The sequence below is a fragment of the Perognathus longimembris genome, chromosome 18, assembly GCF_023159225.1.
Source record: "Perognathus longimembris pacificus isolate PPM17 chromosome 18, ASM2315922v1, whole genome shotgun sequence".
Lineage (NCBI taxonomy): Eukaryota > Metazoa > Chordata > Mammalia > Rodentia > Heteromyidae > Perognathus > Perognathus longimembris.
The window spans coordinates 36,216,011-36,243,055 of NC_063178.1; positions in this window are offsets into that span (position 1 = coordinate 36,216,011).

Here is a 27,045-nt window from a genome sequence, read left to right on the forward strand (position 1 = left end):
GACGGAGACCCCAGAGTGCGCAGATCAATGAGGGCACACACGTTTAGCCATAAACATACACATATCTGTCCATGTTTAACCATGCGGAAAGCGGAGAAGCCTCACTCACAGGGACAAAGGTTCGATTGCTACTGATGCTGTGATTTCCATTTTACAGATGGACAAGTCCAAAAGTTTGCCCAATATTTAGCTGTTGAGACAAGTCAAGCACACTCCTGGAAGGAACCTGTTTGACAGTTCTCTGGGAAAATTGCACAAAGGAAAATCTTTTAGTTTAGTGATTTCCCTGCTGGGAATCTGTAAAAAAGGATACATTTGAAAAAAAAATATTCCCAAAGACAAATTTGTCATTCATAAGAGCAAAAGAATAGGGAGGAACAAATAGAGAATTAAGTGATTGTAATAAACTTTGTATAATGACAAACTATCGCGGCTCAGAAAAATATGCTAGGTATTTCTATCAAAGAATTTAGATTCTATTGTTCATAAAATACCAGAAAGTGTTAGTAGCAGGTTTTCACTTATTTATAAATAAGTGAGGTAAAATATAACTCAAGACAGATTCAAGTTTCATTTTGTCTCTGAAGTGCAGTAATTATCTTTTTAAAAAAGTTTCTCTGGTTGAAACTTAAGTGAATTATTTATGCAGGTTCAAAGTCAGATCTGCAAAATAAGTTCTATTTAGAGAACTATGTTTTCCATATTGTCCTCAACAGGCTTTTCTCTCTCGTTGCAAGCTTAATGATTAATTATTTTACTTATTGTTTTTGTGGCATAACCTCCGTGAACGTTAAATGCAAAGACATGACTGTCTATGCACATGCCTGTAAGTGTGGGGATTGTCTGCATGTGTCGCATTAGATTCATGGCCACAGAGAAAGGAATCTTTCTGTTGTTTCAAAATAGGTTGCCTACATCTTCATTGTGCACCACACTTGCAGGAAAACAAACACTAAGTGTAGATCTCTGTCTGTATACGTAACATATGTGTATGTACCCAAATATAAATGCAAACACAGATATACTCACAAAAAGAAAGGCAAAATAAGAAAACACACACACTGTGACCCATATTCAGTTATCAGAGTTTTCTGGCACTATTGGTCTTTCTATGACTGCTGAATGGATAGACTTGCCTGTGGAATACGGACAAGAGTCCTTGCCTACCCTTCAGAATTGAGTTTCTTACTCCATAAGAAGAGGGGACAACCCGTGTTGATTTCCTAGGGCTGTTTTAACACCTTTTCTTAAAGGTGGCACTTACAGATAGCAATTATTATCTTCAGGTCCTGCAGCACCGGAGTGGGCATTGTGCCTCCTTGGCTGATTCCCAACCATGCCCACAACTCCTCCCTGGGAAGAAGGGGCTCTTTGCGCAGGAGCAGGAAGAAGGGACACCTCCACGCACTCCCTTTCTCCACCTGAATAAGTCACAACCATCTTCTAGCGCTGCCATTCAGCTCATGGTAGTCAGCCTTCAGGCCACAAAGATTCCCCTTCAAATTAAATGGGAAATATAGTTCACTCCTCTGATTATTTTTAGACTTTCTATACCATTTCGGGAGCTAGTATTTTATCTATCTAGTCATGTCAAAAATTGAAAGTCTCATGTAAATCATTAAAACCGTAAGTGAGATCTACAGATTCCTTTCCATGTATAAAATAATGTAAAAGCTAAATTACCTTTTTCTAAAATACAACAGATGGTCAAGCATAGAATAATAATTAGAGATAGTCCCAGTTTAGAAAGGAGAAAATTGAAGAAAGCAATCTGTAGCTCTATTGAACGTGTTTGTCAGAGAAACTGAGCAGAGAGAGATAGAGAAAGGAAATGAAAGACAAAGACAGAGCAAGAGAGGGAGGCACTGTTGTGAACAGAGAAACAGGAAGAGAAAGATTCTCTCTCAGAATTTCCTAAGGAAAAAAAAAATCACATCTTTAATTTTAGACTTCACCATCTGTAACTTTTGACAGTCCCTCTCCTAAGCTAACCAAAAGGAAGAGAAGAACCAAATTAATGAAACTAGAACTGAAAAGGGGAGAAGCACAACGGATATCACTGAAATCGAAAGGATCATTAAATATGCAAAAACTTTTATCCCAAGAAGCTTGAACGTCTGAAATGGAGTAAATTGACAGGCAATTAGGATCTACCAAAAGGGAACCAAGAAGTTATCAATAACTTAAACGGATCTAAAACAAGCAATGGGATCGAATCAAGAAGGGGAAGCATGTTGTCATCTTGTTATGCAGAAAAAGCCTTTGACAAAATTCAACATTCTCCACTATTAAAAGCCCTGCTAATTAGGAATCTTAGGTAGGGAAATGCTCCGACATTAGTAAGGGGGGCATTCAGGAAGTGGAGAGACTGGTGAGCTAGGAGGAGCCATGAGGGAGGAATAGGACCAAAATACATCATATAGATTTATAACAATATCCAAATAAACCCCACTAAAAATAGAACAAAAGTACCCACAGCTGACGAGCATAAATACCTCACTGATTACAATAATGTTCATTCACTTACATTAAACTTCTTTTAACACATCAGTCAACAGTACTGAAGATCTCACCACTGATCATCTTTTAGAGGCTAGCAACTTGTGATTGTGGAAGTTGGTTAATAAAGGGGAGCCACCAAGATTTTTTTTCTCTTATGAAAATGAAGCATCAAATATTTAATCAAGTTTCTGTTTGTAAAAATATGTCAGCCAGGGCTGGGGATATGGCCTAGTGGCAAGAGTGCCTGCCTCGTATGTATACATGAGGCCGTGGGTTCGATTCCCCAGCACCACATATACAGAAAACAGCCAGAAGTGGCGCTGTGGCTTAAGTGGCAGAGTGCTAGCCTGGAGCAAAAAGAAGCCAGGGACAGTACTCCAGCCCTGAGTCCAAGCCCAGAACTGGCCCCCCCCCACAAAAAAAAATGTCAGCCAACGTCGATGAAACATAAAATTTATTACTACTGAAAATGTTACCCATAGAATGATATCACTTGAGGGAACACTAAGGAATTACTCCAATCAAACAAGGCGGCTGCTTGCTCTGCAGGATCTAGCTACACTGGGAAGTTGGTTCATCCTTAGAGGAAAGCTACCACAGGATTCCCAAGTCCGCTGGCTCCCAGGGTTCAAAGGTGCTCAGATACTATCCATTCGTTCCCTGTGTTTGTGGCCGGGCGTGCCTGCTGCCCGGGCCCTGTCATTCATTCACCAGGAGCTGGTTTCCCTCTCCCAGCACCCTGTGTGTATTCTTTCCAGATGTGAAGAACTTCCTAATTCAAGACCAGCAACGTCCTAAAGTAGAAGACAGAAATCAACTTTTCCTGCCTCTGCTAGGCAGAAGGCATCATCTAGGGATATCTAGCTTCCACAAAAAACATCTCCAATAGGTGTTTTTTTTGGCATAAAGCAATGTCTTATTACTCCAGTTACATTGGTTTTTAAGATAACTGTTTACATTTAAAACAAATATGATCCAACAGGAAAGGAAACAATAATTTGATGGTCAGGGCTCCCAGTTTTCCGAATTTGCTGCCTATGAGCCACACAAGATATGTGTTTACATTTTAAGTCTGGCATTTAAGTCAATTAAACGTGTTCGAGTGGGGTAGCTTATGTTTTTGGAAAGTATTCTAAGGCAATACTGAGTCAGAAAGCTTGAAGATTACTCTTCAAAGGAAAATCATTGTTCATGAGATACTTACAGCTTTTTGTGCCTTTCTATTTGAAGACTATAAAACTGGAAGTCTAAGTGTTTAAGTAATACCAAGTTCTCTTCTACAGTCTCAATAGAGTGGGTCCACTTGCTGACATCTATTCACCAGTGAGAAAAAGCCAGATGTGATTGGTACTGTGTGGGGTGGGGGGTGGGTCCTGATAAATGGCACCAGACAAAAAGGCTTTTTCAATCTTTCTCTATATTCATACATACATATTATCTCTGTATTCAATATGAAATCTAAATGATGAGTAAGTTAACAGAATCTGTTTCACTGAAGTCACTATTTTGACTGTCTTGGGGAAATTTATTATACTTATGCCACTAAATCTGATTAATTGTACATTATCATTTATTCTGATAACAATGTTAGAAAGGTTAAACTCCTGCACACACACATTTAGACACATTAGTACTTTGTTCCAAGAAATACTTGTAGTATTCAAAAAGAATTTCTAGTACATAATCTGCAAATATAGTACAAAATGTTGCAAAACAGAAATATGATAGATTCAAGTCATCTATTTTTATGATTGATTGAATTATCTACTGTACATTTAAAATTTATGCATCAGGAATCTGTGAGGATTGGAGACATTGCTTAGTGGTAGAATACATGCCTAGCAAGCATAAAGACCTGAGTTCAAAACCAAAATATCACCAAAACCAAATAAACAACAATAACAAAAGAATCTGTGGACTTTCCAACATGATGTGCTGTTTGAATTATCTTCAGTCTTTTACCTATCCTAATTGTGTCAGCTAACCTTGCAACTTCCTTGTTTCTCTAGAAGTATGGGTTGTTAATTTTTACTTCACTTTCCCTATGAAGAGGGAGTCTGTCTAGTAAAAGTTTCCTGAGAAGAAATGTACTGGAATGCTTTCAATTAGCTAGAAATTATTTCTTTCATGTTAAAATATTTAATCAACCGTGAGGATAAAATATATCAAGCGTGAAGTAAAAATAAATATAAAGTATGAATTAGTAAGAGAAAAATAACGCATGATTCTACATCCATCTCCTGAGTAAAATCAATAATTGAAGGCCTTGTCTATCTACAGATGCATGAGTTAAAAATAATGAGAGTTTTGAGATTAAATTACACAGGTAAAGTTTGTTGAGGTCAAGAATATTTATTTAAAACTTCAAATTGATACTTCACTTTCTTAAAAAAACGTTAAGTAAGATGTTGAATTCTATAAAATTTAATTCATATTGATCTGATAAGGCCACAGCTGTTCCCTTTCTACTGTCTGAACCTAGGTGGAGTGTCTGCAGAACTAAAGAAACCACTGGAAGCCCGCAATCAAAGTTGAGCAGTAAGGGCTAAATGAGTAGAAAATATTTAAAACATAATCAAGGGGAAATTACAGAAAATAAAACAAGTAACAGGAAAGAAAATGTATTTATCTACCATTCATCCATCTATCATGTCATCCATCCATCTATTATCTATTTACCTATCATCCATGTATCTATCTATCTATCTATCTATCTATCTATCTATCTATCTATCTATCTAATTATTTTTCTCATCAGTCTCGAATACTTTCCCAGGACTCTCCTGCAATTACCTTTGTTACTACTTAGGTGAGATTACTGTAATGAGTTACTACTCCTGGTCTGAGGAAGTGTATTATTACTGTTATGACTTTTGAGTAGTTGTTCAAAGGGTTTATATGAACTTGATGTCTCTTGGTTTATGAGTCTGGTTTGTCTTGATGAATGTCACCTCTTCTTCCTTTCTTCTCCCCACCACAATGTCTCATAGCAACAGTCACTCAGGTTTTTATGCTTGCATGAGTGTCACAGCTGCAGAGTTGAGTATTTGCTGGGCCAATACTACCATGCAGCATCCTAAGATATTTATAATCAGACCCGAGGTGGTTCAGTTCTTTTTTTTTTTTTTTTTTTTGCCAGTCTTGGGGCTTGAACTCAGGGCTTGAGCACTGTCCCTGGCTTCTTTTTGCTCAAGGCTAGCACTCTGCCACTTGAGCCACAGCGCCGCTTCTGGCCATTTTCTGTATATGTGGTGCTGGAGAATTGAACCCAGGGCCTCATGTATACAAGGCAAGCACTCTTGCCACTAGGCCATATCCCCAGCCCGAGGTGGTCCAGTTCTAAGCCACTTCATGTTTCTGACTGTTCCAGCATGCAAAGCACCTCTTTAGGGAGCTGTAACTAACTCAGCCCCTTAAATGTGACAAATCCTCTATTCTGTAAGCAAATGTCATCATCCTTTCCTTGGATCCTGTTAAATCTCTCATTTGCAGTTTTCTCTCGTCTCCACACCAGGGTAAAAACCTGCAGGGCAACTCCAAGGCCTCATCTGTGCCGGGCTTCTGCTTTCTCTGCTATTACATTGGGCCTTACAGCCATAGCCCCTTAGTTATTTAAGAAGACAGGAAAGGCCGTATTTGTGATAAAGGACATACAAACACAGGAAGAGTAAATTTATTTCTTTCTACTCATTTTGTCATTGGTTTTAGGGCTTCATTTTTTCACAAAATTAGTTTGAATAAATTGTGGGTAAAAATAGCATTTTATTTTACTTGTCTGGGTACATTATTGTTTTAAAATGTTCTTTCACAAATGCACATGGCTTCTTATACTTTTGTCATCTTTCAGTGTTTATTTCATGGGATATGATTATGTAAAATTAATTACAGTTTTTAGTGGGGGGGAAGAAATTATTAAGCTCTCCATCCAGGGACTTCTTCTGTCTTCACTTCTGCTCTCGAGTTGAAGAGGAGAGGAGGCTCCAGAACCATATTGATTCTGTAGGACAAACTGGGAATTTAGGAAGAAAAATGTCTTTACTAGTTCCTGGATTCTTCCATTGATTGAGAGCACGTCTGTCAGGTGGCCAGTGTGTCAGAACTGAAGTTTTTTCGCGGTCTGTATCAGTGTAAATGGGGGAAAAGTCTGTGTGTCCAACAAAGCACTGAGAATAAAGATGTGGGACCTTGAAATCCCATGGACTGTGGTGGTCAGGGGAAGAGCAGGGCTTGGCGCAAGTCTCCAGGGTTCTCAAGGTACACATGGAATAGTTGTGGTTTTTTAAGAAAGTGTTTCCTCTCCCATAGCTTTAAGTTCAGAGAAAACAATCCAAAAAGCAGTGATTTGACTGACATGGGTATTGGGGTTCTGGTGTTTTGTGTCTTAAGAAGGACAAGATGAGTCTCTGACGACCTCCCCGCCCCCCCCACGCCATGTTGTTGTCTAATTGTTAGGGGTTGCTTGCAACGTGGCATCTGGGTTCTCCCCCCAGAAGAAAGACAAAGAGATTCTGAGTTTTTAACTTCAGTGAATCCAGTCAATGGAACTACGAGGAACTGGAAACCCTCTTTCCCCCACTCCATGGACTTCAGAACTGTCTTGTGAGGAACTGAGTCAGGACGCGCCACCAACTGTGAGCCATGTCTCATGGCGTTTCATAGAAAACACAGAGTGAAGGCTACCAAGGGTTCTGTGGAAGGGAAGGAAACTGGAGGAATGCTGGCCAAAGCATGCAAGGTTGTAATTAGATAGGAGGAATAAATTCAAGAGCTCTGTGGTGGGGTTAGAGCAAATGATGATAGTTATATCTTCATTATATAAATGACGATAATTATATATGATTAGTGACAGTAATGATTACAAAATGATAACAGTACCGCTAAAAATGTTATTTTTCCTCCGAAGAAATGATGACTGTGAGGAAATGCATTTGTTAATTAGTTAGAAATGGCCATGCTACCATGTACATATACTTGCAGAAATTGGGTTAACATGATCAATACATATCATTTTACATGATAAATGTATACAATTTTGCCTGCCAGTGCTTTGAACTTTGGCAAGTTTTAATACAAGTATGTCTCGAACATGCCATATACTGAAACACTGTCTGACTTTTCTTGGGTAAATCTGATGGCCCTCTGCTGAACAGTCTAAAATGCTCAAAATACGAGGCCCATCAAGTAGCATGGCTCATCATTAGGGAAGCAGATGATCTCTTTTCCCTGCACAAAAAAAGAGGGCAGAGCATTTAATGTAGGATGCAAAAATGGCTCCGTTTTGGTCGGCGAAGACATGGTGAAACGTTCTTACAGCTCCTATGTTCTGAGTTAAATTACATATTCACCTCGCTCCCATGATCTAGCCTGCACAAGTCACTCACACTCTCCATGAAACGAGGACACTGATCCCTGCCCCTCAGCGTTGTCTCAGGGAGACAGATAATGCTAGCACAAAGCACCTGGAACTGAGCCCTGCCAGTCTGTGGTGTCCCAGGCCCCCAGGGGGGACTTGCCACAGATTCCACGATCACTGAACACTTGCCACAGACAAACGCTAACAAGCGTGTATTATGCGGCCATAGTGACATTAACTTGGTCATCTCAATACCAATGTGACGCACGTGAGCTCATAGTTACAACATAGTTACTTTAAAAACAAACCTTTCCTGGGACAGAGGCAGGTGAGCACCTGCCAACACTCACAGCCTGCCACCAGGTCTGGGACACAGAGGGACCAGGCTACCACGCACCACCACCACCGGCCAGTCACAGGCCACAGCCCATTCTTTGTGTGTTTGACAGATTTACAGGTGCTTGTACATGTATATGGGTGTGCCTATGTGTGAATGCATGCACACATGCACGTGCGCTTGCATACACATGTGCACACACCAGACCTGGGGCTCGAACTCAGGGCCTGAGGGCTGTCTCTGACTACTTTTGCTCAGGCTGGTGCTTTACCACTGGAGCTACAGTTCCGTTTCTGTGTTCATTTGTTGGCTTCGTGTTTAAGGGGGGATAAGAGTCCCTGGAGTTTATCAGCACAAGCTGGCCTCCAACTGCGTTCCTCTCCTCTCAACCTCTTGAGCACATGGGAATACCAGCCTGAGCCAGCGGTCCCCGGCTCTTAACAGGTGGAGAGTTCTTGAGGTCGTCGGGGTGAGCTCCCGAGGGTGGGTGCCTGCATTTGGAGGTTCTGTTGATCCACCAGGGTCAGGCAGACTGGCCCAATGTCCAGAGGCCGCACAGCCTCTCCCAGTCAGGGTTAGATTGTGGATGCACATCTTTGGGCCCTGTGACCACTACTTCAGTGAGGGTCGCGATCAGCTGAAGAAAGCCACGTTCAGAATGGCTGCTTTACAGAGCTAAGCTGACCAGAGGAGATCACATTCAACCGTACTTGTTCCAGAAGAAAATCGGGATGTGTGTGGTGCTGTGGAATGAGGGCCGCAAGTGGGCTGAACTGTATATACCCATCTGACCACTCGCATTTGATTCAAGATCAGAACATTGCCTTCATCCATTGAAAATCCTTTTCATCCTCAGATTACCTAATTTTATTGGACATTTATATGAAGAATCTGTCCGATAAAGGTAGCTGCTGTGTTGTTACTGCCATAATGAAGTCTGATCATTTGTGTGGCTGTCATGGAGGTAGAGCCATAGCGCTCCAACACTTGTGACGGGATTGATTCCCTCATCCTCCCTTACCTCACGTCAGTCATCTGGAAAGAAAACCGGAGATGGGGTAGGAGGCGCTCAGTCCTCTCAGCGAGGACTCTGCAGCACTGCCGAAGCTCCCTCGCAAGAGCTCTAATGAAGGATGATGCCGTTCTCCTCCAAAAGGAGACAGACGCTTGGAAACTGTGGGGAAAATAGAGCAATGGATCTTCAGTCCATGTGAGAACGCAGAGAGCAATACTACATGCTCATTCTGCTGCTCTAAGGGAAGCTATTTTGAAGAGTTAATCCTCACCCCTCCCTTCCCACCCAAGAGTAAGGCTTTGGCTCTCCGTGATAAGGTTCAGAACCCGGCACTAGCTCAGATGTTTGCCTTGGGGCTTTGGGAAGCCAAGCGGCAGATAAAGACAGAATTGCCTCTATTACAAGGGAAGGAATTATGGATGCAATGTAAAGTGTTTTCCTCCTTTTAATTATGTCCTTGCTCTTTATCCAAAGGCCTTGCAGAATTTTCCCTGGGAGAGTGACCCTTACTTTCTTACCTTAGATGATCCTGTCCATCCTCGCACAAACAACCACAAAGGCCAGAGCAAGAGGGCACTTTCCATGAAACAACGACGACTGCACTTGCCCAAAGATGGGCCCATGTTTAGTTCATTGTAATCAGGGAGAGTTAGGAAATGCAAGGTTTGCTGGGTGCAGGTGGCTCACACCTGTAATCCTAGCTACTGAGGAGGCTGAGATTGGAGGATCACAGTGATCTCCAACAATCTACTTAGAAAAAGCCAGAAGTGGTGCTGTGGCTCAAGTGCTAGTGCCCCAGCCTTGAGCATCAGGGGGCTCGGGAACAGGGACCAGGCCCTGAGTTCAAATCCCACAACTGACAAAAAGCAACAACAACAACAATAGGGATTTGAGGTGGAGAACACCACAGTTCAAGCCTCATGTTTCAGGATGCTCCTCACAGGGCCTTTCTGTGTGTGGGTAGTGGGCAGCATCTCTAGCCACCAAGTGGGCTGGCCCTTGAGACGAACGCCCCTGCCTTTTGGGGGCCCTGTGGGGTTTTCAGATCTCTGTATTGCCGATCCTTTTCACCGCTTTACAGTCTGCAAGAATATCATGCCGTGTGCCCCTGTGCTGAGACGGGAATCAGCCTTGCGTGCCTTGTGCCCAGTGGGCCACCGGTTCCCGGCCAGGGGCAGCCCAGGCTCCCGCCAGCACTGCACGGAAAAGAACCCAACGAGACAAGCTCCAAAAACAACTCGTGGAAAGAGCACTTTTACCCTTCAATAGCCTAGGGGACAGACGGGGGAGTCTAAATTCAACCCTCATCATAGAATACAAGAAATACAAAATATAACTAGAAAACGGCTCACTTGTTAGAGTGACGTGATATTCATTCGTGAGCTAGTTTTATGCCCTGAGGAAAGTACAGGGGTATTCTATGGAAAAATGTAAAGGAAAAGTAGCACCGTTTACAATAGTCCTAGTGAACATTGAAGTCAAGGTAAAATTGTTCTTTAAGTGAAAGAAAAAATACAGATGGAAATTGTACTTCGCTTGGTGTTGGAGTATAACGCGTAATAAATCTATTACCCTCCCTGGCAATATGGCTCTCAAATGCCCCAACAGATCTGGTGGATAACTGCGAGGAACACGGGAGGACCGGGCTCTCCTTCCATTACAATTCACAGCAAATTCCAAAACTGTTGTCTTTATAGAATCCACGAGTTTATGGCACAGAATATTTATTGATGTCTGATACGGCCTGGAATTTCCCTTTGTTCTCATTATTATACTTACAGTGTGGTGAAGAGACAAACCAAAATAACTAAGCAACTATATAAATATGAATGTTGTACAGAAAGATGATTATTTATCAGGAGGTGGGAGAAGATGATGAGGGAGTGTTGACTTTCCTTGGGGCTGATATTAACACAGTAGCCATAGGACTTTATATATACTCTAATAATACTGTTCATTTGGACACCTCAACAAGTGACTTCCAGGCCCGTGACACCCCAGGTGGCTATTCAAGAGCTATCCTGAGCAGGACAAGTCTCACCTGTAATCACTCTTAGAACCTGAGAGGCTAAGGCAGGAGGATTGTGAGTCTGAGACTCCGCCTATGAACAACAAATCACCTTATCAGAAAGCAAAACACCAAACCCAAACGAATACAAATCCTGACATCATGGCTCTCTGGGGTGCAAACGTCCTCCCTGCAATGAAAATTTCAGTGAGACTTCCCTTTCCTTTCTGGCTGTCAGCTGAGCACCTTTGCTCTGCCATAAGCTCTGGCTAGGACTGCCTTTCTTGCCAGGGGCCAAGAGCAATGGGGTGAGTCAATCAAGAAAGGAAAATTCTAGGACTGGGAACAAAGATAAGGTTTGTTCTCCCCAACTCGTCACCCATAGTGTTGTGTTACAGTGATGAGAAGCCTCATCACAGAGAAATCTCAGTGGCTTCACCATTCCTCCTTGCTCTGCTGGGGTTTATTGGAACACAGAGCCATCATGTGAATGCCTTCGTTGTCTCTCTCCCTCCTCTTTTTGCCTACATACCTCTTTTGTGTTTTTGTATGTGTGAATTCCCAGGATTTATTGATCTCTCCCATTTAATGATTTGTGTATCATTAGGTCTTCCCCTTCCTCTGTGTAGAGATGGCCTGCTGTTGTGGTTGTGTATTTGGGGTGTGAGGGGGGGAACTCATTCTTCCACGGTTTCGGGGCAGCCAGGGCTGCAGGTCCCGGCCCCTGTGGCGGCCTCCGACCCCGAGGTATTTCCTTACACACCCTCAGCCACTCAGAATGTGTTCCCTGGTAAATGAGTTTGGTGGCTGGCATCGGGTGGGAGTGTTAGTTATCCCAAAGCCTTAGGTTTGTCCTCTGTAAAAGGTGAGTGCCAGATGCTACCTTTCTGATTCTTATATACTTGAATAAAACAAGGTGTCATCAGCTCAACTAAATCACCTTAGGAGAGCACAGCCGAGGAACATTTTCACAGGCATTCTCAACTTCAGCATAGTGTCCTGGATACGCTTGTGCAAAGACTGTGTGTGGAGAGAAGAAGAGAGGAAGCAGGCAGTTATAGCTTGCAGTTCACACGCATGAACATGGAGCCAGGTTGCTAGGGGGGTGGGGGGAGACGGGAGAACGATGGAAGCGTGACTGGGATCAACATGCACCACACTCATCCACAAACATTTGGACCCAAAGCCCTTTACACAGCCACTAAACGGCAGTTTCTAAAAGAAGAAAAGAGCTAATATTTTTATTCTATCATGGAGACATCTGTACTTCAATTCTAAGAAGTGAATAATAAAGAGAGAACAGTAAAGTAAGGAGCAAAGATTTCAATGCTTCCATGTTAAAGACTTGGCGATCTTAAGGAGTGGTTGCTGTGAGTGACTTTCTGAATTACCTCACTTAGTGTCACAAATAAAGATCCAGACAAATTGGAAGACTTGTTTCCCAGTATTTGCTACAGAAAAGGAATTATTTAGAACTGCCGCCTTATCCGTAGATATAATCTGCAGAATGAAGACTCAAGTGTTGAAGCAATTTCATGCTGTCAACATTCAAAAGAATATTTCCCAAAGAAGTACATAAAAGCGATGAGGATCAGAAAATTCCTCCAGTCCTCTTGCTTTATTGAAATAAGAGCAACAGTACTGAGCTACATTTTCTTTTCATGAACTACATTTTTAATAGAAATGTTGTTCAGTTTTGAATAGAAGAATAGCAAGAAGCTGAGCCTAGAGGAGCCACTGGAAAGGAGTGAGCTGTCCACCATGTTCCGAGCAGACCGGACGGGCCGCACTGTCACAGAGTTCGTTTCCTCCATGTCTGCTGGGGCGTCCTCCTCCTCCTTCGGGGTTAACGGGGTTGTGCTGAGCAATGGCACCTGGCACAGGAAGAGCAGAGTAACAAGTCACGCGGGTTCCCAAGGATTACAGACTTGGAAGAAACAGCAAGTGGTTGATTCCAAGGAGAGAAAAATGAAAAGAAAGTAGGAGTATCAAGCATTGCTTGGAGCTGGGCAGATTTTCTTGGTCAATGGCCAAGAGACCTAGGAGGAAGTCAGGGAAGTTGAGGCTTCCATGGTCTGTTACTCAAAAGCAAATCTTGGGATTATCTTTGAAGTCATCAGTGCAAGGTGCCTGGGAAAATGCGTGAAAGGATCATGATTTGTGAGATGGGGAGAGACAACAGAGGAAGGATCCAGACAAGCAAAAATCTCCATGCTGTTAGTACATTATGGAAGGATTTTGATAGCAGAAGCTATGGGAAATAAGATACAGCTTTCTGTAAGTCAGAGTCGTCACCGGCTTATACCTCGGAGGCTGCATTTTCTTGATGAGGAAGGCCAGCCTACGGTTTGGGTGACGTTAGCAGTATGTGCACTTGATCAGACTAGACGTCTACACTGGAGCTTTGGGTGCAGTTGTTCAGACTGGAGGTCTACACTGGCGCTTTGGGTGGCAGAATGGAATGGGAAGAAAATGTCATTGGAACACCATTTACAATTCTTTACTAAGAAATGTGCCTAGCAGAGGCTGGGGACTCTGCTGTATCACACAGCACAAGGCTTGCTTTCTGATCAAGAGCTGAGACTTCTGAAGCTTGCTCACAGGTCTAAATACAAATGACAGTAACACTGAACTTTGACCTGGAGATGCAGATGGGTGGTGAGGCCCTTGCCTGAAGTGCGGGCCCACATGTCCACATAAGAAGAGATTAACATTTTAATTTCAGTTCTAATGCAGATTCTCATGCCTTGTTCCACGTGGTCTACTGAAGGACAGCTGAGCACTGACGGCTTATGACTCTTAATCTGAGCTATTCAAAAGGCCAAGACCCAGAGAATCATGGTTCTAAGCCACCTCAGGCAGAAAAGTTCACGAGATTCCATCTCCAAAATAACTAACAAAAGTCAAGGCTAGAGCCGTCGTCCAGCGGTTGAGCACTAGGCTAGCAAGCATGTCGAGCAAGCACAACACCTTGAGCTCATCCTCCAGTACTAGTAAAAATACAAAAGCAGTTTTGGACATAGCTACCAACCTAAAACTCATGAGCCTAAGCAGGTTACTGGAGACTCAAAGCTGTCATCCTACCTACGCCGAAGGCTGAGGTTGCAGGACCACAGTTCAAAGGCAGACTGGACAGAAAAGCCCAGGACTCTGTCCTTCAGTTTACCAGGAAAAGAAAATCAAAAAGTGGGGGTATGACTCAAGTGGTAGAGCACTAGCCTTGAGTGGAAAAGATATGGAAGAGAATGAGGTCCTAAGTTCTAACCCCAGCACCAGCACACCCAGACAGAGACACACAGACACACAGACAGACACACTTTTTCACTCAAGGTTGGATCTCTACCGCTTTAACTGCAGCTCCACTCCTTGCTTTTTGGAAGTTAATTGCCATGAGTCTCATGGACTGCCCTTCCCCAGCCGGCTTTGAACCGCCATCCTTAGCTCTCTGTCTCCTGAGTCGCTGGGATTGCAGGTGTGAGCCACTGGTGCCCAGCTTTTGTTTAATTTTGAGAAGGTAACTTTATGGTTACTGCTCACTTTTCTACATGCAAATTTTTATATACATTGCCCAAGCAACACTTTAATCCTAGATTAGTCTTCACTGAGAAATAATTATAACTGGCATATTCACTTCCCACAAGTGTGGGTTCACTTAAGGAGTTGAAAGAAACAGGTTAGAAAACTAAACTTTTCTTAGAATAAAACAATTTCATGCATTCAAAGAATTAATTTTAATCCTTTAAGAATGTCCCTGACACTACTTCCCTCCTTGGATTTAACTACAATTATTAATTTAGAAGTCTCCCTTTATCTACAATAAATACGTTCCAAGACACTGAACGGGAGCCTGGAATCTTGGATATTACCAAATCCTGCAGAGTCTATACTTATTGACCTACCTGCATACTTACAGGTGATAAAGTTCCATTTACAAATTAGGCACAGGAGGAGAGTATTAATAAGAATTAAGAACAATAATTGTAAAGACATCATGTAATAAAGTCAGTATGATTGTTTCTCTGTGTCTCTGCCCCTCTTTGTGTCTGGCTCTGTCTAGCTCTGTCTGTCTGTCTGTCTCTCCTCGTAGGTTGCCTTGGCATGCTACTGTCCCATCCCCTTTTGTGGTGTGCAGTGAGACACCGCCCGTCTGGCTTTGTGGGCTGAAGGAATGATGGTGGCATTGCGACTCCATGGTGGGCTGCATTCTTAAGCGTGGCGACAGCAGGTGGATGGCGAGGAGTGGTGTGGCCTGCGGCGTGTTTGCAGGGCGCAGGGAAGGAGAGCCACCTGAGATGTCATCACACAGCTTAGAATGGCACAGAATTCTACAATTTCCCACTGAACATGCTTGGAGGACACATGATTATGGATGACTAAAGCTGAGGGCGGCACAACTGGGTTATGGAAGGCTTCTGTAACTAATGCAGAAAGTGTTGCCGTGCTCTGTGGAGGCACGCTGCCGTAAACAATCCTATCTCTTAGAGTCAGGGACATTTTTGCACACTTCCACCAGTTCACTTTGCAGAAAGTGCTGCCTGTCTCATGAGTCAACAAGAACCAAGCGCCATGAGCCACTCTGTGAGTGATGGATAGAAACGCGTTTGGAAGCAGTTTCTCCGCACGCAGCCGGGACCTGGGAGAAGTGTGACCAGAGGAGCAGAAAACCTCGCACACTGCCATCATCTCCATGCTCTAGAGAGCAAGCCCAGGACCAGCACAGGCAAGTCCCATGCAATATAAAACCCAGTACAGAAGATAAGGACATTGTAAAGGCATTAGAAATGCTGTTATCAAGCAACTCAGTAATTTAAGGAAGCATCTTAATTTTCTGGAGAGAGAACAGCAAGCCAAACCCCAAGTCAATAGATGGAAGCAAATAATTAAAATCAAATCAGAATTAAATCAATTAGAGACGAAAAAAACCATCGAAAGAATCAACAAAACAAAGAGTTGGTTCTTTGAAAAAATCAACATGATAGACAGACCCCTGGCAAACCTGACCAAAAAACCAAGGCAGCACACTCAAATAAACAAGATAAGAGATGAAACAGGTAGCATCACCACAGAAATAACCGAAATTCAGAAAATAATAAGGGACTATTTTGCAAACCTTTATGCCAACAAATTCGAGAACTTGGAAGAAATGGATTATTTCCTAGAAAAAAATTGATACCCCCAAACTCAACCATGAAGACTTAAACCTTCTAAACAGACCCATATCCAGTATTGAAATAGAAACAGCAATAAATGATCTCCCATCCAAGAAAAGCCTAGGTCCAGACGGATTCACCGCAGAATTCTACAAGGCCTTCAAAACAGAACTCACTCCAACATTTCTCAAACTCTTCAATGAAATTGAAAGAGAACGTTCACTACCAGACTCATTTTATGAAGCCAGTATAACCCTCATCCCAAAACCAGGCAGAGACTCATCACGGAAAGAGGACTACAGACCAATCTCCCTCATGAACATAGATGCAAAAATTCTCAACAAAATTCTGGCCAATCGACTTCAACAGGTCATCAAAAAAATCATACACCACGATCAAACTGGATTCATCCCAGGGATGCAAAGCTGGTTTAATATACGCAAGTCAATTAATGTAATCCACCACATCAACCGGAGCAAGGTAAAGAACCACATGGTTTTATCACTGGATGCGGAAAAAGCGTTTGATAAAATCCAGCACCCATTTATGCTAAAAGCCCTGGAAAAACTGGGATTCCAGGGAACATTCCTGAATATAATCAAGGCAGTTTATGACAAACCAACTGCAAGCATAACTCTAAATGATGAAAAACTAAAGCCATTCCCTTTAAAATCAGGAACAAGGCAGGGATGTCCACTCTCTCCCCTGCTCTTCAACATAGTACTAGAATTCCAAGCCAGAGCAATTAGGCAAGAAGAGAATATAAAGGGGATCCAAATAGGAAAAGATGAAGTTAAACTTTCTGTCTTCGCAGATGACATGATCCTATACCTAAAGAATCCCATAGACTCTACCCCCAAGCTACTAGAGCTGATCCAAAACTTTGGCAAATTTGCAGGATATAAAATAAACCTTCAAAAATCAAAGGCCTTTCTCTATGCTAACAACCCGAAGACCGAGGCTGAAATCAGGAAAGCAACTCCTTTTGCAATAGCCCCCCAAAACATAAAATACCTAGGAATAACCTTAACCAAAGAAGTGAAAGACCTCTTTGATGAGAACTTTAAAAGCTTGAAAAATGAAATTAAGTCAGAACTAAGAAAATGGAAAAACCTCCCATGCTCCTGGATTGGGAGGATTAATATAATCAAAATGGCAATATTGCCAAAGGCTATCTACAAATTCAATGCAATACCCATTAATATCCCAACACCATTCTTTAATGAAATAGAGGAAGCAATCCAGAAATTCATATGGAACAATAAAAGACCTAGAATAGCAAAAACACTCCTAAGCAGAAAGAACAGTGCTGGAGGAATTACAATACCCAACTTCAAGCTGTATTATAAAGCTATAGTAATAAAAACAGCTTGGTATTGGCACCGGAACAGGCCTGAAGACCAATGGAACAGAATTGAAGACCCAGAATTGAACCCACAGAACTATGCCTACTTAATCTTTGATAAAGGAGCTAAAACAACAGTATGGAAGAAAGATAGCCTCTTTAACAAGTGGTGCTGGCAAAACTGGCTCAACACATGCAACGCTCAACACATGCAACAAACTAAAACTAGATCCTTATATATCACCCTGCACCAAAATCAATTCCAAATGGATTAAAGACCTTGAAATCAAAACAGGCACCCTGAAAACACTAAAGGAAGGAGTAGGAGAAACACTTGGGCTCCTTGGCACAGGACAGAACTTCCTTAACAAAGACCCTGAAAGGCTACAAATCAAAGAAAGGTTGGACAAATGGGACTGCATCAAACTCCAGAGCTTCTGCACGGCAAAGGACATAGCTCTCAAGATAAACAGAAAGCCCACAGACTGGGAGAAGATCTTTACCGGACATTCAACAGACAAAGGCCTCATCTCTAAAATATATGCAGAACTAAAAAAATTACCTTCTTCCAAAACAAAACCACAAAGAACCAATAGCCCCCTCATCAAGTGGGCTAAAGACTTACAAAGAAACTTCTCTGATGAGGAAATGAGAATGGCCAATAGGCATATGAAAAAATGCTCTACATCACTGGCCATAAAGGAAATGCAAATCAAAACAAAATTGAGATTCCATCTCACCCCAGCAAGAATGTCATATATCAAGAAAACTAATAATAACAATTGTTGGAGGGGATGTGGCCAAAAGGGAACCCTACTTCATTGTTGGTGGGAATGTAAACTGGTTCAGCCACTCTGGCAAGCAGTATGGAGATTCCTCAGAAGGCTCAATATAGAACTCCCCTATGACCCAGCAGCCCCACTGTTGGGTATCTATCCAAAAGCCCACAAACAAAATCACAGTAATGCCACCAGCACAACAATGTTCATCGCAGCACAATTTGTCATAGCGAGAATCTGGAACAAACCCAGATGCCCCTCCATAGACGAATGGATCAGGAAAATGTGGTACATATACACAATGGAATTTTATGCCTCTATCAGAAAGAATGACATTGTTCCATTTGTAAGGAAATGGAAGGACTTGGAAAAAGTTATACTAAGTGAAGTGAGCAAGACCCAAAGAAACAGGGACTCTATGGTCTCCCTTATTGGGAATAATTAGTACAGGTTTAGGCAAGCCATAGCATAGCATCACAAGGCCCAATAGCTATACCCTTATGAACACATAAGATGATGCTAAGTGAAATGAACTCCATGTTATGGAAACAATTGTTATATCACAGTTGTAACTACTTTCAACGTCCTATGTGTATGTGTAGTTTCTATTATTGATGATGTTCTTGTATCACCTTCCAGTGGTTGTACCTACACTATCTCTGTAATCTTATCTGAGTATATTGGAAACCGTGTTTACTGGTATTGGAAGTAGGAAATTCAAAGGGAATACCAAATTTGAGAGAGACACAGGGTAAAAAAGGAGAAATAACTACAAAAGCAATACTTGCAAAACTGTTTGGTGTAAGTGAACTGAACACCTGGGGGGGGGGAGGGAAAGGGGGGGAAGGAGGGGGGCATGAGGGACAAGGTAACAAACAGTACAAGGAATGTATCCAATGCCTAACGTATGAAACTGTAACCTCTCTGTACATCAGTTTGATAATAAAAATTTGAAAAAAAAAATAAAGGACAAAGATATGTTGAAAAAAAAAAAGAAAAAGAAATGCTGTTATCAGATCAAAAGAACCAGATAAGAAAGAAATGCACTCACTTAGAAATAATGCTTTGTTACTATCCTCTACCCACAGGACTGCATAACCTCTGTGACAACATCACTGTTCTTATAGAGTCACTGTAAATACAGTGGGCTCTGAAGGCACGTTTCCAATGGGTGTCCTCTGACAGACAGGGAATGAAAGCTTACTTACTACAGCCTAGACAAAAAGCAAGCATTGATCCCTTACAGAACTCGCCAACATTTCAAACCAGCAACAGCATCTGTGGTTTCTGCTGCTCCTGCTCTTACAGTTAGAAGAAGATACAAAATATCACCACCAATTTTAGTTTCAAGAAGGTTAGATTTGTACAAGCAGTGTGACAATGTGAGAAAAGTTCACTGGTTTTCTGAGCACAAAGACTTAGCACCACTATAAAAGACAATTCATTTTATTAAATGGATGATGAGTCTAAAAGATCACAAAACTTGAAAAGAAAAGCAGCAGAAAGTCAGGAGCTGATAAATGTTGGAAAAACTTTCTTTCATTTAAGAGGGCAGGGTTATTTTACTATTTGGAAACCTCTAAGAAGAAAGAGGAGGTCATTCATGCTGGTAGAAAGCACACATTAAAACTTTTAATTTTTACTTATTTATTTGCGTATTTATTTATGTGTTTATGTATGTATTTATTTGTTTATATTTGGAAGGTTGTGGGCTTGACCTCTGGGTCTAGGCCCTACTCCTGAATTCTTTGGCTCAAGGCTAGCCCGCTACCACTTTGAGCCACAATGCCACTTCCAGTTTTCTGGTGGTTAGTTGGACATAAGAGTCTCTTGGGCTTTCCTGCCTGAGCCTGCTTTGAGCTGTGGTCCTCAGAGCCTCCGCAGTAGCTAGGATGACAGGGGTGAGCACTAGCACCTAGCAAAACTTATAATATATTGAGTGAAACATTTTACCAAGTTAGAATCTTACACTGTGTGCAAAATGGACAATACAAATAATTTACCTTGTTTTGAACAAAAAGATCCCAACACAAAGGATTAATGGATGTGTAATTCTTCAGTACTGTGGAATTTATAAATAAACAATTGGTTCAATGTAATCTGCACACTGTTTAGCTACTATCCTAATTTTTATTTACTTGGAACTTTGCTTGTGTAATTATAATCTAAACCAATCAAATTTCAATAGACTAAATGATCGTAATTAGTCACTGTTATTAATGCAGTTCACTTTTCTTTCAGAAATTGTTTATTGTTCTTGTGAGTGGTAAATCAGCATTTCCAACTGTCTTTGTGACATTACTTCTCAAATTCTTGCACAATCAGGGAATAGATATAGTTCAACATGCAAATTGATCTCACTGTATTGATTTGGTAATGAATCTTCTATTATAAATTATGGAATTGCCAAAAGCACACAGGGAAGAGAATTCATGATAATCCCCTCCATGTAATAATGATGGAGTTGAACATTTTGAACTTCGATATATATATATATAATAACTAGTATATATATACATATATTAGCATATAGATATAGATCTATCTAACAAAGTTAATGTATTCTGTCACCACTGTTTTTCCAGTACCATGTTTTGAACTTGGTGCCCATGCTTTCTGGGCCTTCTTGCTTATAGCTTTCTCCTTCAAAAGCAGAAAGGGATCTTGCTTGGGTCTTCCCCATCTGACACTGTGACATTATTCATCTTCAAAGGCACGACAGTCTTGCGCTATCCTAACTAGATGCTCTCCGAGTTCCCCGCTCTCCTTCCAGGGCTTACCTGGAAGCGAGGCCCCCCAAGTCTTTCTGTGAGGGCTTACTGGGTGTTTTTTGTCCCATAGCTTCATGGCAAGTTCTGAAATCCACACTCCATCTGCTTATCCTGGTCTTGACAATTTCTGGGGTGGGGGGGGTCATCTTGGTTTTTAATACCATCAGTTGTAAACAAGCTAACCATTGTATAACTTTTGTAAACATTTTCTTGAGTTTTCGTACTGTAAAATCTTTAGTATCGACTCTCAAACTTCCATAGATGAAAAGGAAATACATTTGTTGTCAGTACACATGAGAAATTACATCTATACTCAGATCTCCTGAGACACACTTCATGTAATTAGGAAATGTGAGCCAGCCGGGTGCCAGTGGCTTGCCCTATACTCCTAGCTACTAGGAAAGCAAGATTCAGAGGATGAAGGTCTGAAGCCAGCTGGAGACTCATGTTTCCAATTAATTAGCAAAATGTCAGAACTGAAGGGTGACTCAACTGGAAGCCCAGGCGTAAGCGAAGAGCCAAGCAGGAGTATGAGTCCTTGAGTTCAAGCAGCAGTACCAACACAAACAAGCCATCACCACAACAACAAAAAGACAAACTATGTAACACAGGGCAACTGGAATACTTGAGTCAGGCCCCCCAACCCCTCCCCTCAGAAAGGGAAAAAAGAGAAACTATCTGAAGTAAAAAGAACTGAGAAATTTCCAGAATTCTTTATGAAAGTAAGAACGCAGACCCCGTGAAATCAGAGAATGTCACCAAGTGGGAAAACAAACAAATGGGATTCCATCATGACGTGTCATATTCAAGCTGTAAAATCTGTCCACACAAACAGAGGGAAACATCCACACATCCTGTAAATGAGAACAAAGCAGATTTCCTTAGAAGTAAAACAGACGAGTGGAACCCATCATGCACCACGGAGGCAGAATGACAGTGGACTGAGTCACTGAGAGTGTCCATGTTCAAAACCAGGAAATTAAAGCCAGGTGTCCTGGTAAAAGCCCGTCACCCCTTCCACAGGAAGGCTGGGGCAGAAATACTAGGAGCTCAAAGCCAGCAGAGGCTACATAGCAAACACCCGTCCTCATAATCAAATCAAAACAAAAAATAAATACATACTATGAATAATCCTCTCTCCAGCAGTTTAAGTTCAACATTTAATAAAGAATAAGGACTTCTTGAGAAAAGTACAGGAAACTGATGGTGAGGTACTGGCTGCCAAGAAAGTTTGAAGTAAATTCTTCAAGGAAAATAAAAATAATTTGAAAAAAATGTGCCTAGAAAAAACAAAAAGAAACCCAAAGGATAAAGCGAAAACAGTATTTTATGCTATTCATTGAATGACTTAAAATTATATCCTCTCTATATAAGTAGTATCGATACTTTAATTAGGAAGAGAATAGCTGAAACATCACAAAGGACACAATCGAGTACTCCAAATATGGTAATATGACATCAACACCATAATTAAGAACAAAGAGGGGATTTACCAATGATAAACGTGTCAGAACCCGAGACAACTTCGCAGCGGTCCATTGTAATACATCTAGCCACACTGTCGCTGTAAAGGAGGCAAAAACGTACAGCCATAAAAAGTAATCACTTAAATCCACTATTAATGGTGGACTCTTGAAGCCCACTCTTTCAATATTTGATGAAAAATCAAGTTGGCAAATGTATAACCCAGCTGATTAGACTAGCACTGCAGTTAGACTGGGTACTTAAAGTCAGCACTGAGTCCTCCGTGGGCTGTGACTCCGTGTCTCAGCCACCAAGGAAGTCGGGGTTACAGGCAGGTGTCTCTATGCTTGGCCCCTTCGCATCCATGTTTACGTTGTGATGGTAGATTATATTGTCAGATAACATTTTAGCTCCTGTTGTTATTGTTTTTGTTCACATGTGGTTCTTTTTGTAACTTTCACATGTTTCTCAGAAACCTTATGCACTTAATATTTATACGAGGAAAGAGGATGGCATGGTCAGGTCCTCTGAAGTTGTAGAAGCGTCTTTCCCCCTTTTGTATGAATGGGCCATCAAGGTCGTGGCAAAGATGGGATGCAATGCAGTAAGACAGCAGGGTGGATGCAAGCAGTGTGATTGATGGGTGTCTGTGTGCACACCCCTAAGTCGTGAGAATAGAGCTGTAAACACACACACAGGCATGTAGACACCTCAATCTCGCCTTATTCAAACACACGGGAAACCACATGAAACAAATTACAATTTGGAATCTGACAAAGCCAAGACAACAAGTAAATGTATAAGTCAGTGAAGCACTTGCCACTACTACTATAAGCAATGCCGTTCTGTGGTGAGAAGCACTCCACTGAGGAGCACGGGGAAGCTGGTGGGAGGGGACAGTCCATCCTCTCTTCAGGTCCCATCACAGAAGTGAACGCTCTGCACGAAAGCATGCGCCTCACAGTCTTTGTTCTGGAATCACCCATGGTGACCTACTCCACTCCTGTTTATTTATATTGATACTTTTGCTGTTTTAAGTAAAAACATTGATTTTTTTCCCCCCTCTTGGTCAATCCTAGTCACATAAAACTGGATGGTGTTCTGGAATGTACCTGTAATTGAAATTCTAAATCAGTGATTTTGGTGTTAACCAAATGGAAGCTAATTTGGGGTCAGTCTGGCTTCATCGCGTAAAAGCCCTGGAGAGAAGGGCTGGGGCTCCCCTGACCTTTAGGTGCTCCTCTCCTTGAAGAAATGAGCTGCCAGGATGGGAAAGGGACACGGGGACATGGGGACATGGAGACATGGGGACATGGGGACGTGGGGACATGGGGACACAGGGACACGGGGACACGGGGACATGGGGACATGGGGACACAAAGACGTGGAGACACAGAGACACGGGGACATGGGGACATGGGGACATGGGGACATGGAGACACGGGGACACAGGGACATGGAGACACAGGGATACGAAGACATGGGGACACAGAGACATGGGGACACGGAGACATGGGGACAAGGGAACACGAGGACATGGAGACATGGACACACGGAGACACAGGGATATTGGGACATGGAGACACAGAGACAGGGGGACATGGAGATATGGAGACATGGGGAAAAGAGGACATAGAGACAGGGGGACAAAGGCACATGGGGACACGAAAACATGGGGACACGGGGACATGGGGACACGGGGACATGGGGACATGAAGACACGGAGACACAGAGACACGGAGACACGGGGACACGGGGACACAGGGACATGGAGATATGGGGACACGTGGGCACCGGGACATGGGGCCATGGAGATATGGGGACATGGGGAAACTGGGACACGGGGACATGGGGACGCGGGGATGTGGGGACACTGAGACTCGGGGACCAGGAGATACGGGGACACGGGAACAGGGAGAAACGGGGACGTGGGGACATGGGGACAATAGGACATGTAGACATTGGGACACAGGAACATGGGGACATGGAGACACAGAGACACAGGAACATAGGGACGAGGAGACACAGAGACACGGGGACACGGGGACATGGAGACATGGGGACATGGAGACAAGAGTACACGGAGACATGGGGACACGGGGACATGGGGATATAGAGACATGAGGACATGGAAACATGGAGAAACGGGGACACGAGGACTTGGAGAAATGGGGACATGGGGACGTGGGGACTCAGGACACGGAGACACGGGGACATGGGGACACGGGGACATGGGGACATGGGGACGTGGAGACATGGAGGCACGGGGACATGGAGAAAAGAGTTCATGGAGACATGGGGACACGGGGACACGGGGATATAGAGACATGAGGACATGGAGAAATGGGGACACGAGGACTTGGAGACACTGGGACATGGGGACACGGGGACTCAGGGACACGGGGATTCTGGGACACGGTGACATGGAGACACGGGGACATGGGTACATGGGGACATGGAGACATGGGGACATGGGGATACAGGGACATGGAGACACAGAGACAGGGAGACACGGGGATGTGGGGACATGGGGACAAGAGGACATGGAGACACTGGGACACAAGAACATGGGTACATGGAGACATGGAGACAAGGGGATATGGGGACATGGGGACAAGGAGACATGGGGACATGGGGACATGGGAACATGGGCACATGGGGACACGGAGACACAGGTATATGGAGACACGGAGACAAGGGGACATGGAGTCATGGGGACATGTGGACATGGGAACATGGGGACAGGGAAACATGGGGACATGGAGACACGAGGACATGGGGACATGGGGACACACGGACACGGAGACACAGGGATTCGGGGACACAGGGACACGGAGACATGGAAACACAGGGACATGGGGACACTGGGACATGGAGACATAGGGAAATGGGGACACTGGGACATGGGGACACGGGGACAAAGGGACGTGGGGACACTGAGACATGGGGACATGGGACAGGGAGACACGGGGACACGGGGACAGTGAGACATGGAGACACAGGGACATGGGGACAGGGAGACACGGGGACGTGGGGACATGGGGACAAGAGGACATGGAGACACTAGGACACAGGAACATGGGGACGTGGAGACACTGAGACATGGGGACACGGGGACAGTGAGACATGGAGACACAGGGATGTGGGAACAAAAGGACATGGGGACACAGGGACATGGGGACATGGAGACATGGGGACATGGAAACTCGGGGACTTGGAGACAAGAGGACATGGGGACATGGAGATGCAGGGATGTGGGGACATGGGAACAAGAGGACACGAAGACACTGGGACACAGGTGCTCTTTCTTTTTTCCCAGTCCTGGAGCTTGAACTCAAGGTCTGAGCACTGTCCCTGGCTTCTTTTTGCTCAAGGCTAGCACTCTGCCACTTGATCCACAGCACCACTTCTGGCCTTTTTCTATATATGTGGTGCTGAGGAATCGAACCCAGGGTTTCATGTATACACGGCAAGCATTCTTGCCACTAGGCCATATTCCCAGCCCCTACACTGTGACACAGGAACATGGGGACATGGAGACACGGGGACATGGACACACGGGGTCACGGAGACGTGGGGACAGGGGACACGTAGACACGGAAACATGGGGACACAGGGACACGGGGACACGGGGACATGGAGACATGGGGACACGGAGATATGTGGACAAGAGGACATGGAGACATGGAGACATGGAGACATGGAGACACCGGGACATGGAGACATGAAGACAAGAGGACATGGTGACTTGAGGACATGGGAATATGTGGACATGGAGACACGGGGACATGGCGACATGGGGAGATGGGGACACGGGGACATGGGGACATGGAGAAACGGGGACAAGAGGACATAGAGACATGGAGACATGGAGACATGGAGACACGGGGACACGGAGACATGAAGACAAGAGGACACGGTGACTTGGGGACATGGGAACATGTGGACATGGAGACATGGGCAGACAGGGACTTGGGACATGAACGCTGGGTTAGAGACGGCTGACAACTCCAGGCCCACAGCCAAGATGAGACCCGGGCCAGGGTTCTTATGGGATGGGAATCCCGCCCCAGCCCCCCAGCCCTAACACCTCTCTGTCCAGCTGTGCCTCCCCCCGTGGCTCACCAGAGCCACACTGCCTCTCCCCACCTGCAAACCTGCAACACCTCGACGCCGGGAACGTGGGGACATGTACTGGTTGTCTCTGTATTTACTTGTTTTTGAGCCTGGGTTGGGCCTTGACCTCAGGGCTCTGAACGCTGGCTCAGCTTTCTGTGCACAGCTAGTGCTCCACCTCTCGGCCTGCAACTCCGCGTGCAGC